The sequence below is a fragment of the Podarcis pityusensis genome, assembly GCF_964106645.2.
Source record: "Podarcis pityusensis genome assembly, chromosome: 17".
In the NCBI taxonomy this organism is placed as follows: Eukaryota; Metazoa; Chordata; class Lepidosauria; order Squamata; family Lacertidae; genus Podarcis; species Podarcis pityusensis.
The window spans coordinates 37,978,593-37,990,757 of record NC_138042.1 but is presented as its reverse complement, the minus strand read 5'-3'; the positions used below and the strand labels follow the sequence as shown (position 1 = coordinate 37,990,757).

The window sequence follows — 12,165 nt, the reverse complement described above, 5'->3', positions numbered from 1 at the left end:
CCGCAGCAGTGCGTCTGCGCACAAGCAGGATTGCGATTCAGCGCTTCTGCGCATGTGCAACCCCCGAAACCCGGAAGTAACCCGTTCTGGTACTTCTGGGTTTCAGCGGGTCTGTAACCCGAAAAAACGCAACCTGAAGCATCTGCAACCCGAGGTATGACTGTAATGCTATTTCACTTCAGTTCTTTCTCAGTTGTTGCACAGCTGTTGCCGCTTAATACTTTGGTTCTTAAACAAGGTGGAATTTTCTGTCAGTTACACACCCCTTAGACAACCCTACTCCTGAGGTACTCCAAGTAACAGACCCAAGGGATCACCACACCCCTCTTAACTGGTTTGGGGGTCTTCTCTTTTTGTAGCAGACTCTCTCCCCTTCAGACTGGAATGAGACCTAAGTAGACTCACAGCTTCTACTTCTCCTGGCTCAGCCTCAGCCTCCCAGTTAATTCCTGGCATATTACTCTTACAGGACACCACACACTGTCCTTCACACTTAAGCTCAGAGACTCCTTTCTTTAGCTTGTGATATATTCCTCAGAGTGGATGTTTCTACTCAGAACCAACTCTCTCTCTCCTCTCACTCCCTATCTCCTGCCTATCTCCCAACCTCTATCCCATGGGTTGGCAAACTAAGGCCCGGGGGCCGGATCCGGTCCAATCACCTTCTAAATCCAGCCCGCGGATGGTCCAGGAATCGGCTTGTTTTTACATGAGTAGAATTTTTTGTTTAAAATGCATCTCTGGGTTATTTGTGGGGCATAGGAATTCGTTCAATTCCCCCCCAAAAATATAGTCTGGCCCCCCACAAGGTCTGAGGGACAGTAGACCGCCCCCCTGCTGAAAAAGTTTGCTAACGAACTCTCCATCACAGTGGCCTCATCTGCTTAAACCTCTTTGGTGCTGCTCTCACCTCTTGTTATTTGTGGGCTAATCCAGCGTAAAGGTAAAAGGACCCCAGACCATTAGGTTCAGTCGTGGCCGACTCTGGGGTTGCGGCACTCATCTCGCTTTATTGGCCGAGGGAGCCGGCGTACAGCTTCCGGGTCATGTGGCCAGCGTGACTAAGCCGCTTCTGGCGAACCAGAGCAGCACACAGAAACGCTGTTTACCTTCCCGCCGGAGCGGTACCTATTTATCTATTTGTACTTGGACGTGCTTTCGAACTGCTAGGTGGGCAGGAGCAGGGACTGAGCAACGGGAGCTCACCCTGTCGCAGGGATCTGAACTGCCAACCTTCTGATCGGCAAGTCCTAGGCTCTGTGGTTTAACCCACAGCACCACCCGCGTTCCTTTTAATCCAGCATAGCTAGCCGCAAATTGGCTCCAGCTGAACACACAAACTGTACAGCTAGCGAGCAGAACCCATGACCATCGTCTGCTAAGGGAAGCATCACATGGAGGAAAAGTGAGCCAGCGAGTGGGTTTAAAGTTCAATTATATATGTTTGGCCTTTATCTAAATAGCACTGCTCAAATTGCTTATTTGGGCGTCCACAAATCTATAAGAATAAAAATGACAAAGAATTTAACAAATGATATATGCCACAATTAATTACTACAACGATGGGGCAATCTTATACACACTTACCCTGGGAATAAATTCCATTTATGGCAGCTAGACTTACTGGATTTTTCCATTGAGATTCCTGCATTGCAGGGTGTTAGACTAGTTGACGCTTGCAACGCTACAATTCTATGATTCCAGGTGGACACGTACAGGGTTGTACATCAGTGCACAGGGCAAAAACTAACATCCATTATTCTTATAGGCCTGGACATACACCAGGTAAGTTCTCTTGTTTTTATTACCATGCTTTTCACAGCAGAATACTTCATTGCATTGGCGCAGCACTCTCAATGACGGCTCACTTCAGTATCGCTTCCTGGGGAACCTGTGGCCCTCCAGATGTTGCTGGACTCCATCTCCCATCATACCTGAGCATGGGAATATGCTGGCTGGGGCTGATGGGAGTTGGAGTCCAACAGCATCTAAGGAGGCCCTATAGATTCCCCACCCCCATGGCAGTGGCTTGTTGTCATAGCATCATAGAATTGTAAGGTTTGAAAGGACCACAAAAGTCATCCTGTCTAGTCCAAAAGCCCTGCAACACAGGAATATTTTTGCCTAACATGGGGCTTCAACCAACAACCCTGAGATTAAGAGTCTCTTGCTCTACCTGTTATGTACCATATTTTTCGCTCCATAGGGCGCACCTAGTTTTCAGTGGGGGAAATCAAGGAAAAAAATATGATTCTCCCCCCCCCCCCCAGCTCTGGGAGCAGCGGACAGGCTGCAGACAGCCTGTGCACTGCTCCCAGACCTTCTCCCTGCTTTTGCCGGAGGTGGGGGAATTCCCCCACCTCCCGCAGAAGCCACACGCTCTTTAAAGGGGCTGTGCGGCTTCTGCGGGCTTTTCTAGGAGGTGGGAGAAGGGACTGATGCGGCCAGTCATTCCCTTCTCCCTCCTGGGGAAAAGCCTGCAAGAGCCGCACAGAGCTCTTGGGGGCTTTTCCTGCCTGCCTCCCCCCCCCTTGCATTCGCTCCATAGGACGCACACACATTTTCCCTTGCTTTTTAGGAGGGAAAAAGTGCTTCCTATAGAGCAAAAAATACGGTATATAAATATGAAGCTGCTGAATACTGAGGGAGGCAATTGGTCCATCTAGTTTGGTAATGTCTGCCCTGGCTGGCAGCGGGTTTTTCCAGCCTTGCTATGACTTGTCCTTTCATGGTACTAAACCGGTGGAAATATATAGCAGAACTTACACCCAAGGACATCCTCTGTGGTTACTCCTGCATTGATTGAGACATCCAGATAAGATGCCTTATGAATGCATTCAGTGAAGGAATAACATCATAAGCAAGAGGCTCGCAAATCTACCGTACTTTTCCGTGTATAAGACTAGGTTTTTCCACTCTAAATTAAGGTTTAAAAACTGGGGGCGTCTTATACACGGGTAGTGGGTAGGGGTGACGGGTGATTGGTTGCAGCTGTGAGCTGCTGATTGTCATTGGCGATTTGGTGTGCGATTGGTGGCTGCGGCAAGGGTTTATTTGCATTGGCTGCGGATAAATGTGTGTGTGATTGGTTGCTGCGTCAAGGGCTGCTGAGGATTGGCTCCCACTGTGGCAATTGTGCTTGTTATTTACTTTCGGCGATCGGGCAGACGCTTGTTGTAGACGCAAGCGATTGTCATCGAGCAGCGCAACCGATTGCAACTGTCCGTTTAGTGATTTATTGCATTCCCCCGCAAAAAAAGCTCAACAACAACTCCAATCCTCCCCCCAAAAAAGCTCAACAACTTTGGGCCATTTTCTGAAATTGGGGTCCACAAAAATAGGGGGCGTCTTATACACGGGAATGTACAGTACGTTTGGCCAATTTGGCAGGAACACAAAGTCTAGATTGGAGGTAGCTAACGTGCTACCCTCTCAATGTTGTCAGACTCCAGCTCTCATCGGACTGACTCGGGATGGCCAGTGATCAACATCTAGAGATGAAATATGTGCAGACCAGAGATAAAAGGGCATGGCTAGACAATTATCTCATGGGTCAGTAGGAATCTTGTCTGATACAACCTGGCGAGTTAATGTTTTGCCGTTCATCTCGCTACGTTATTATATTCGTAATTATAAGGTTGAGGAGCAATTTGACTCCCCAGCAGCAGGAGAAACCCGAGACAGAAAAACAGCAGATGCAAGCTTGCGTGTTCACAGAAATGTACCGGTAATTGCGCAGGCCTATAATTCCAAACACTAGTAAATATACAGGAGACATCATAAAATTTGCTCCATGTGATTTACATTAGTGGTTCTTAACCTCTCTTAAATTGAAGACCGTCACCTCTAAATTAAATAGTTGGCAGCCCTGTTTTAAACTCAGCTGTTGCACTTTTCTTCTAGGATTGCAATTCAGCACAGGCTAAGTGCACCAGGGAGGGCGAGGTGGGACCTGCACACAAGAGGTTCTTTCTAGTTTGCTGCAGCCCCTTGCACCGGTGAAGAGGCAAGCTGTTGGTTTTTTTAATGCAGATCCCTATTTAGAGCTATCCTTATTTAGAGCTAAGGGTTTCCTCTTCAGCATGTGATGGAAACCTCGAAGAAAGCTCCCTCTCCCCTTTTCCTTTATTATTCCCATTAGAGAATACTTGAAAATTGACTCGGAAGCCATAACTTGAGAATCCACTAATTTAAAGCAGGAAATTGGCAGTGCTGATCCTGAAGCGTCTGTAACCTGAAGCGTCTGTAACCCAAAGTACCACTGTACACACATCCAAGTTCCTGAGGCCAGCCAGGCTGCTACCTCTTGCCTGGTTTTTTAAAAAAATATTTTTGACAAGCAGTGGGTTGGATCCAGCGCTTTCACTCATGTAACACTTTTCTGGACGGAGGAGGAAGGCAATTTTCACTTATTCTTCCTTCCACCTATGTTGTTGTTTAGTCGTTTAGTCGTGTCCGACTCTTCGTGACCCCATGGACCAGAGCACGCCAGGCACTCCTGTCTTCCACTGCCTCCCGCAGTTTGGTCAAACTCATCCTGGTAGCTTCGAGAACACTGTCCCACCATCTCGTCCTCTGCCGTCTCCTTCTCCTTGTGCCCTCCATCTTTCTCAACATCAGGGTCTTTTCCAGGGAATCTTCTCTTCTCATGAGGTGGCCAAAGTATTGGAGCCTCAGCTTCAGGATCTGTCCTTCCAGTGAGCACTCAGGGCTGATTTCCTTCAGAATGGATAGGTTTGATCTTCTTGCAGTCCATGGGACTCTCAAGAGTCTCCTCCAGCACCATAATTCAAAAGCATCAATTCTTCGGCGATCAGCCTTCTTTATGGTCCAGCTCTCACTTCCATACATCACTACTGGGAAAACCATGGCTTTAACTATACGGACCTTCCTTCCACCTATAGCCCCCCTTTAATGCTGCTCCAAAGGGTTGGGGGACCCACTGGAACAGCACCAGGGAGGGGGGAAGAGGCAGAGAGAACTGGTGACACTTGCCTCTCTCTTAATTCCTCCAGCAGGAGCCTCTGCTGGATCAGAGTTTCTTCCACAAACAGAAGGAGCCCTTCCATTCATGTAACAGCAAGTCAAGATCCAACTGGGTACCATTAGTCCTGGACCCAAAGAATGTCACGTCAGTTCCTTATTGTATAAAAAGTATGCTCATTTAGCTATTAGTGTACTATTAGCTCATAGTAAATGAAGCCTTATCTCAGCATTTAGCACACCCAGTTTTGCCCTGTAGTCCGCATTGCCAATATACAATAATCTGATCTTTGTAAATTAAATACATCAGAGATTCTGATAGTTCCAGTTATACATTAAGCCACCCATAAAAAAAGGCATATAGTTGGATTTTGCAAAAAAAGTCCCACTGCCAAACAAAACAAGTTGCACTGAGTCCTCCTTTAAGTCATTGCTACTGTCAGAGACAAGGTTTCTCGGATCAATTATTACACAGGCTACACTTTAAAGGATTATAGCTTGTCTAATGTTTGCCACTGAAAAGTGAACAAGTAAACAGTTGAGGTCAAATGGTTTATAGTTGGGAACAGGGCGCGTGGAAACACAGGAGGTTTCGGATTGTACTTTGTGGTCCTTTGTTTACGACACTCAATATTTACCTAGCACGGCTTATGGTACTGCCCACAAGTATTAAAGCATATTCACCTCCGTCCTCAGCATCCACCTGCCTGGGTGCAGAGATTGTGGAAGGCAGGTGTGATTCTCATTTGTTACTTGCTTCACATGCATTGCTGAGCAAGGTAGGTAAGAAAAGCATATTCTTCTTTCACATTGCAAGAGCTTAAATGTCTGTGTGATATCACAGGTGAAAAGGGGAACGGCATAAATCTAAATACAGTAGCAAAAACAATAGATCTGTTGTGTTATATATATATATATATATATATATATATATATATATATATAGTACATAATATAATATAGTATATATATTAATTCATTCATTCAAGAAGGTACCATAGGTTTCAGCACGCTTCGAGTGTCAAACGCTGGTGGGTTTGATTTGTTTTTGCAGGATGTGTGGCTTAGCTCTTTTTGGAGAGGATGAAGACGGTAGCTTTGAAATAAGAGAATATTCCTCTGATCAGGTCATTAGCGATCAGAGCCAGTCTTGCCCCCGTTTGAGAGAACTGTTTATAGTGCCACTAATTTCAATTCCACAAGGTGCTTGCTCATGCCATTTCCTCTCTGCAAAATGCTTTCGGCACTCTCTTTGTGGCGCGTGAAAACCAGCTTTGGTTAGAACAGTAGGCATTCATGCAGCACTTTTTCTGGGTGTTCCAAGTATTTAACTTCTTTAGAAGAATTTGCAAGTGGCTTGATTTTTTTTAAAAAAAATCTCTTGGCGGTTTGCATCAGTGTCAAATAATAAACAGCTAAAATCGGTAAAACTTAAAAGCAAGTATACGTAAACTAAATTGTATGTTTGCATAGGCTTGCTGAGATAAATAAGTAAAAGGGTTTAGGAGAGGTCTAGAAGAAGACAAGGAAGGTGCCTGCTAAATCTTAACAGGCAGGGAATGGCAAAGCATAAGGCAGTGATCAATGCATTTGTTCCTTTGCAGTGTTTCCCAAACGTGGGTCTCCAGCTCTTTTTTGGACTACAACTCCCATCATCCCAAGCTAGCAAGACCAGTGGTCAGGGATGATGGGAACTGTAGTCCAAAAGCAGCTGGAGACCCAGGTTTGAGAAACACTGCTAGCACAATGACTCATACTTGTGCAACAGAACTCCCCTCCCTCTCTCGCTGTGCACACCACACCCCCTTCCTAAATTTGCTCTGGAGGGTTGCGGGAACCCTAGAACAGATCTAGGGGGAACGCAGGGGGAGGAGGGAGAGGGGACGGTCCATTGAGCAAGCGGAAATCCAAGCGCTACTCTGGATACAACCCATTGAAAGATCGACTCCCCACAGATGTGGACCTCGGCAATCCTGGATGGCAATAACCTTCTAAAGGGATATGGGATTCAGGGGGCAACTCCCATCTCTTGCGGGGGTGCAATTAGTGCCAGCATTGTCCGTTAAGAGTTTGGGTGTAATCTTCGATACCTCCCTCTCTATGGAGGCGCAGATTACAGCTATAACAAAGGCGGCATTTTTTCATCTCCGCCAAGCTAAGCAGTTGGCTCCTTATCTCTCTCGCCCTGACCTAGCCCACTGTGATCCACGCGACGGTCACCTCCAGACTGGATTATTGTAACTCGCTCTACGTGGGGCTGCCCTTGAGACTGACCCAGAAACTCCAGCGGGTGCAGAATGCTGCAGCGAGACTCCTTATGGGGTCTTCGCTGCGAGATCATATTCATCCGGTGCTATACCAGCTGCACTGGCTCCCGGTGGAGTACAGGATCAGGTTTAAGGTGCTGGTTTTAACCTTTAAAGCCCTATACGGCCTAGGACCCTCGTACCTAGGGGACCGCCTCTCCTGGTATGTCCCACAGAGAAATTTACGGTCTGCAAATAAAAACATCCTGAAGATCCCAGGCCACAGAGAGGTTAGGCTGGCCTCAACTAGAGCCAGGGCTTTCTCGGCTGCGGCTCCAATCTGGTGGAACGCTCTGTCACAAGAGACTAGGGCCCTGCGGGACCTGACATCTTTCCGCAGGGCCTGCAAGACAGAGCTGTTCCACCAGGCCTTTGGTCAGGGCACAGCCTGACCCCCTCCTCTGGCAATCTGCACAGAATTTTGCTTAATGGTTGCCATCAATTTGATTTTAATTAATTTTATAATGAATGTTTTTAGAATGTTGGATTATTTTGATTGTTGTTAGCCGCCCTGAGCCCAGCTTTGGCTGGGGAGGGCGGGATATAAATAAAATTTATTATTATTATTATTATTATTATTATTATTATTATTATTAAAGTACCGTATTTTTCGCCCTATAGGACACACTTTTCCCCCTCCAAAAATGAAGGGGAAATGTGTGTGCATCCTATGGGGCGAATGCAGACTTTTGCTGAAGCCTGGAGAGCGAGAGGGGTCGGTGCTCACCGACCCCTCTCGCTCTCCAGGCTTCAGGAAGCTCTCCGCAGCGGAGCGCACCCCGGGCTTCGGGCAGCTCTCCGCAAGCCGTGGGAGCCCGGCGCGACTTCCCGCCGGGCTCCCAAGGCTTGCGGACAGCAGCCTGCATCCCGAAGCCTGGGGCAAGCACCCCGGGCTTCGGGCAGATTCCGCAAGCCTGGGGAGACCGGCACGACTTCCCGCCAGGCTCCCTAGGCTTGCGGATAGCAGCCTGTTCTGGGGGCTGGGGGGAGCTCGGGCTTCCCCCGCCCCAGTCCCGCGCCTGGGGGGGGGAAATAATTTTTTTTTCTTTATTTCCCACCCCCAAAACTAGGTGCGCCCTATGGGCCGGTGCGCCCTATGGGGCGAAAAATACGGTATATGGTTCAATGAAAACATTTTTAAGGGCCCTTCTCTCTGTTCCCTCAGCCTGGAAGGTGCAGTCATCTGTGGCAAGGAGGGCGGCCTGTTCAGTCGTGGCCTCATGACCATGGGATTACCTTCTGCAAGAAGTATCTGCCCGCAAGCCTTTAGGTGACTGTGTTAAGCTGATTGAGTGGAGATCTGCTGGCATTATTTATTTATTTGTCTGCGTGGAGGCCTAGGGATATTTGAAATGGCTTTATATTTATTAGCAGGATGCGTGTATGTTTTCATTCTGCTTTTAATGACTGTAAACTGCCTTGAGCTTCTGAAAAGTCAGATTAAAAAATGTTCTAAATTAATATTATCCCCACATAGCAGATGTGGAAACTGAGGTGGGGAGAACAGGTTGCCTGAAGCACTAGTGCGCTCGTTGATGAGTTGAGACCCTGTCCCGGCTGCTTCCTAGCTTACCGCTCACACTCTAAACCTTTAGGCCTTATTTCTTTCAATGGGTTCATTTTGTGCCTAGGACAACATCAGACTGAGTCAGCCCAAGGTGGCAACTGAAGGTTTGTTATGAGAAAATGGGTCAAACAAGACACTATAAAAGTGTGCTTTGTTCCATTTTTCATTATTTTACTTTATTATTTATTTCACAAGCTTTATATACAACTGGATTATAATAAAACCTCAAAGCGGTTTACAAAAAGAGTATTGCACTATTTGCTTCGGCTGGGGAGGGCGGGATATAAATAAATTTTATTATTATTATTATTATTAAAAAAATAAAATTATCAGTAAAAAAGTAAAAGCTTCAGTGGTACCTCGGGTTAAGAACTTAATTCATTCTGGAGGTCCGTTCTTAACCTGAAACTGTTCTTACCCTGAAGCACCACTTTAGCTAATGGGGCCTCCTGCTGCTGCCGCGTCGCTGTTGCACGATTTCTGTTCTCATCCTGAAGCAAAGTTCTTAACCCGAGGTACTATTTCTGGGTTAGCAGAGTCTGTAACCTGAAGCGTCTGTAACCCAAGGTACCACTATATTGAAATCATCTCCCCACCCCCCGAAAAAAATCAACGATAAGCTAAAAACCAGATTAAAACACAATATTTTACATGTTTGGATAAAAGGTAAAGGGACCCCTGACCATTAGGTCCAGTCGTTGCTGACTCTGGGATTGCGGCACTCATCTCGCTTTATTGGCCGAGGGAGCCGGCGTACAGCTTCCAGGTCATGTGGCCAGCATGACTAAGCCGCTTCTGGCGAACCAGAGCAGCGCACGGAAACACCATTTACCTTCCCGCCGGAGCAGTACCTGTTTATCTACTTGCACTTTGACGTGCTTTCAAACTGCTAGGTTGGCAGGAGCAGGGACCGAACAACAGGAGCTCACCCCGTTGCGGGGATTCGAACCGCCGACCTTCCTATCGGCAAGCCCTAGGCTCTGTCTTTTAACCCACAGCGCCACCAGCGTCCCTTTCATTAAGATGATACTTTTTCTTTAAAGACTGATATGTTATCCTAACACTGTTAGTATTCTAAGCCTTACCTGAAAGTTGCAGCCTTCTATTCAACACCTACTTAATAAGGCCAAAACTCTGTCATATGCGCTCCTCCGATTTTTCTTTTCGGATGGAGCTTTGCATGTTCCCTCGGCCCTAAAGGTGTTCAAGGCAAAAGTGGTTCCCGTGCTTGCTTATGCTGCCCCGCTCTGGGCCGTGATGACAGACCTTGCTCCTCTTGAGACTCTGCAAAACCAATTCCTACGTCGACTCCTAATGCTCCCCCTGTGCGTAAGCAACGCAGCCATGCAACTAGAATTGAAGATCGCATCCTTAGAAACTTGCCTGTGGAAGCAAGTCTTCAATTATTGGTTATCATTGTGGCATAGATTACCAGACCATTACCTTGCCCAATGCTTATGGCGAGATGAATTCTCCAGCCTTTGGACCAGTAGAATTCATGCCAAACTCCTGAGCTATGGAATCTCTCCCTTAGATTCCCTAAAACTAGATCAAATCACTGCTCAAAGACTGATCCGCCAAAGACTGGATGACATCGATTTACAGCGAAATTATATGCTGGGGGGAGGTGTTTGTTCGCCCCAGAACATTGGTATCACTTTAACTTACTGCGTTCCATCATACCTCTCCTCCCTTTCGACTGTTGCCCATAGGCTGGCCTTCACCAAAGCGAGGTTTAATGTTTTTCCCTCCAATGTCCTGAGACATAGATTCTCAAAGGGCCAAACCTCCGCCATGTGCGAATGTGATAAGGAGACGCCGGAGTCGCTTCAGCACATTATGTTCACTTGCCCCTTATTCAAGGTGCCACGGGCAAATTTGTTGGGATCAATCATACAGAAACTAGAGGGTACTCCACCAAAATTCCACCTTGCCCAAATCTTGCAGGATAAGGATACCCATACGACCCTGAAAGTGGCTAGGTTCCTGGTCGCTGTCCTTACCCAAAAGCGTTGCCAAGGAGCACCACAAGCTAATTAAGGCGTAGTATGCCATTCCATCTTATAGTATTTTATTGTTATAGTAGTGTTTTAGCGGCTGTTTTTTCCCACGTGCACAGGCTGTTATTTATGTCTTGTTTTTATCTGTATGGGCCTACGGCCGTAATAAATTATTATTATTATTATTATTGCAGCCTTCTAAGCGGCTTCCTTTTAAATAATTTTCTGCCAGCTGGAATGCTGTTACGTGTTACCAATTTCCTGACATTTGACTTAGTTGTTAACATTCAGCACACAAAAATAGGACGAAGACGGAGCAAGTCAGGTCAAGGGAACTTCTCAGTATGTTTTTTAATTGCCCTGATTCTTTAACTAGTTTACTTGGGTACATTTCTGCTTCCAAGAAAATCATTAAGCAGTGCTGTACCATCTCACAGAAAGCAATAAACATCATTTATGGCTAAACAAAGTAAAAGACGGGTTGTTTGAAGCGGAAATTTCAACAAAACGCTATAAAAGGAGTGTTCTTTAACCTTTAACAACTATAGTCTTGCTCAGAGTCTCAAAGTGAAACCTCTGATTTACTCCCCTTAAGCTTTGATGCATTATGGGAAAGCTGCTAATAGCTAAAAATGTGTGTGTGTGTAATATTCCCTGTTAACTACCCTGTTCTGTGACCTACAAAGTTATATGTGACTTACCTCCTAGTAAGCTTATTTACATAATTACAGTGGTACCTCGGGTTAAGTACTTAATTCGTTCCGGAGGTCCGTTCTTAAGCTGAAACTGTTCTTAACCTGAAGCACCGCTTTAGCTAATGGGGCCTCCTGCTGCTGCCGTGCCGCCGCTGCACAATTTCTATTCTCATCCTGAAGCAAAGTTCTTAACCCGAGGTACTATTTCTGGGTTAGTGGAGTCTGTAACCTGAAGTGTATGTAACCTGAGGTACCACTGTACTGAGATATTGCTCTCTGACAGCACAATGTTCATTCAGAAAAGACACCTAATGACACCTCTCAAAATATTATGTGAACAGTCCTTACAATCCTTAAGAAGAGACCTCTCTTACATCTAACCACCACAGCTACAGAGGAATAACTAAATATATCCATTAAGACACGATACTTAATATAGACATATATATCTTGACACCCACAGTGTACAGTGCACCCATCTCACTCTTTCTTTTCCTCAAGCGACAATGGAGGGCACCTTTGTGGGTCTAGTCAAACTTGGCACCAGCCTGGTTGCAGGAGTTGCAGGAAGGAGGCGTACAAGGCGCCATCCAACAGTCTCAGAGACTCCACTC

General features: G+C 46.3%; 2 protein-coding genes and 1 long non-coding RNA gene across 8 annotated transcripts in view; 2 read left to right on the top strand and 1 right to left on the bottom strand.

Moving 5' to 3' along the window:
* Positions 1-12,165, top strand: part of LOC308466368 — a 71,228-nt gene that overhangs the window by 19,586 nt on the left and 39,477 nt on the right. The gene's annotated exons all lie outside the window — the stretch shown is intronic.
* The window catches only part of IDUA (alpha-L-iduronidase), a 63,691-nt gene that overhangs the window by 33,914 nt on the left and 17,612 nt on the right, over positions 1-12,165 (bottom strand). The gene's annotated exons all lie outside the window — the stretch shown is intronic.
* SLC26A1 (solute carrier family 26 member 1) overlaps positions 1-12,165 on the top strand; it is a 49,291-nt gene that overhangs the window by 27,658 nt on the left and 9,468 nt on the right. Inside the window, exons 1-2 of one of the 6 annotated variants that reach the window (XM_080986814.1) lie at positions 5,227-5,762; positions 8,455-8,559. The exons of 1 other annotated variant lie outside the window; for it this stretch is intronic. The gene's annotated coding sequence lies outside the window, so the exon portion shown is untranslated. Of the gene's footprint in view, positions 1-5,226; positions 5,767-8,454; positions 8,560-12,165 lie in introns of those variants that run through there. 4 more of the 6 variants (XM_080986813.1, XM_080986812.1, XM_080986817.1 and 1 more) reach the window with 4 other exon arrangements.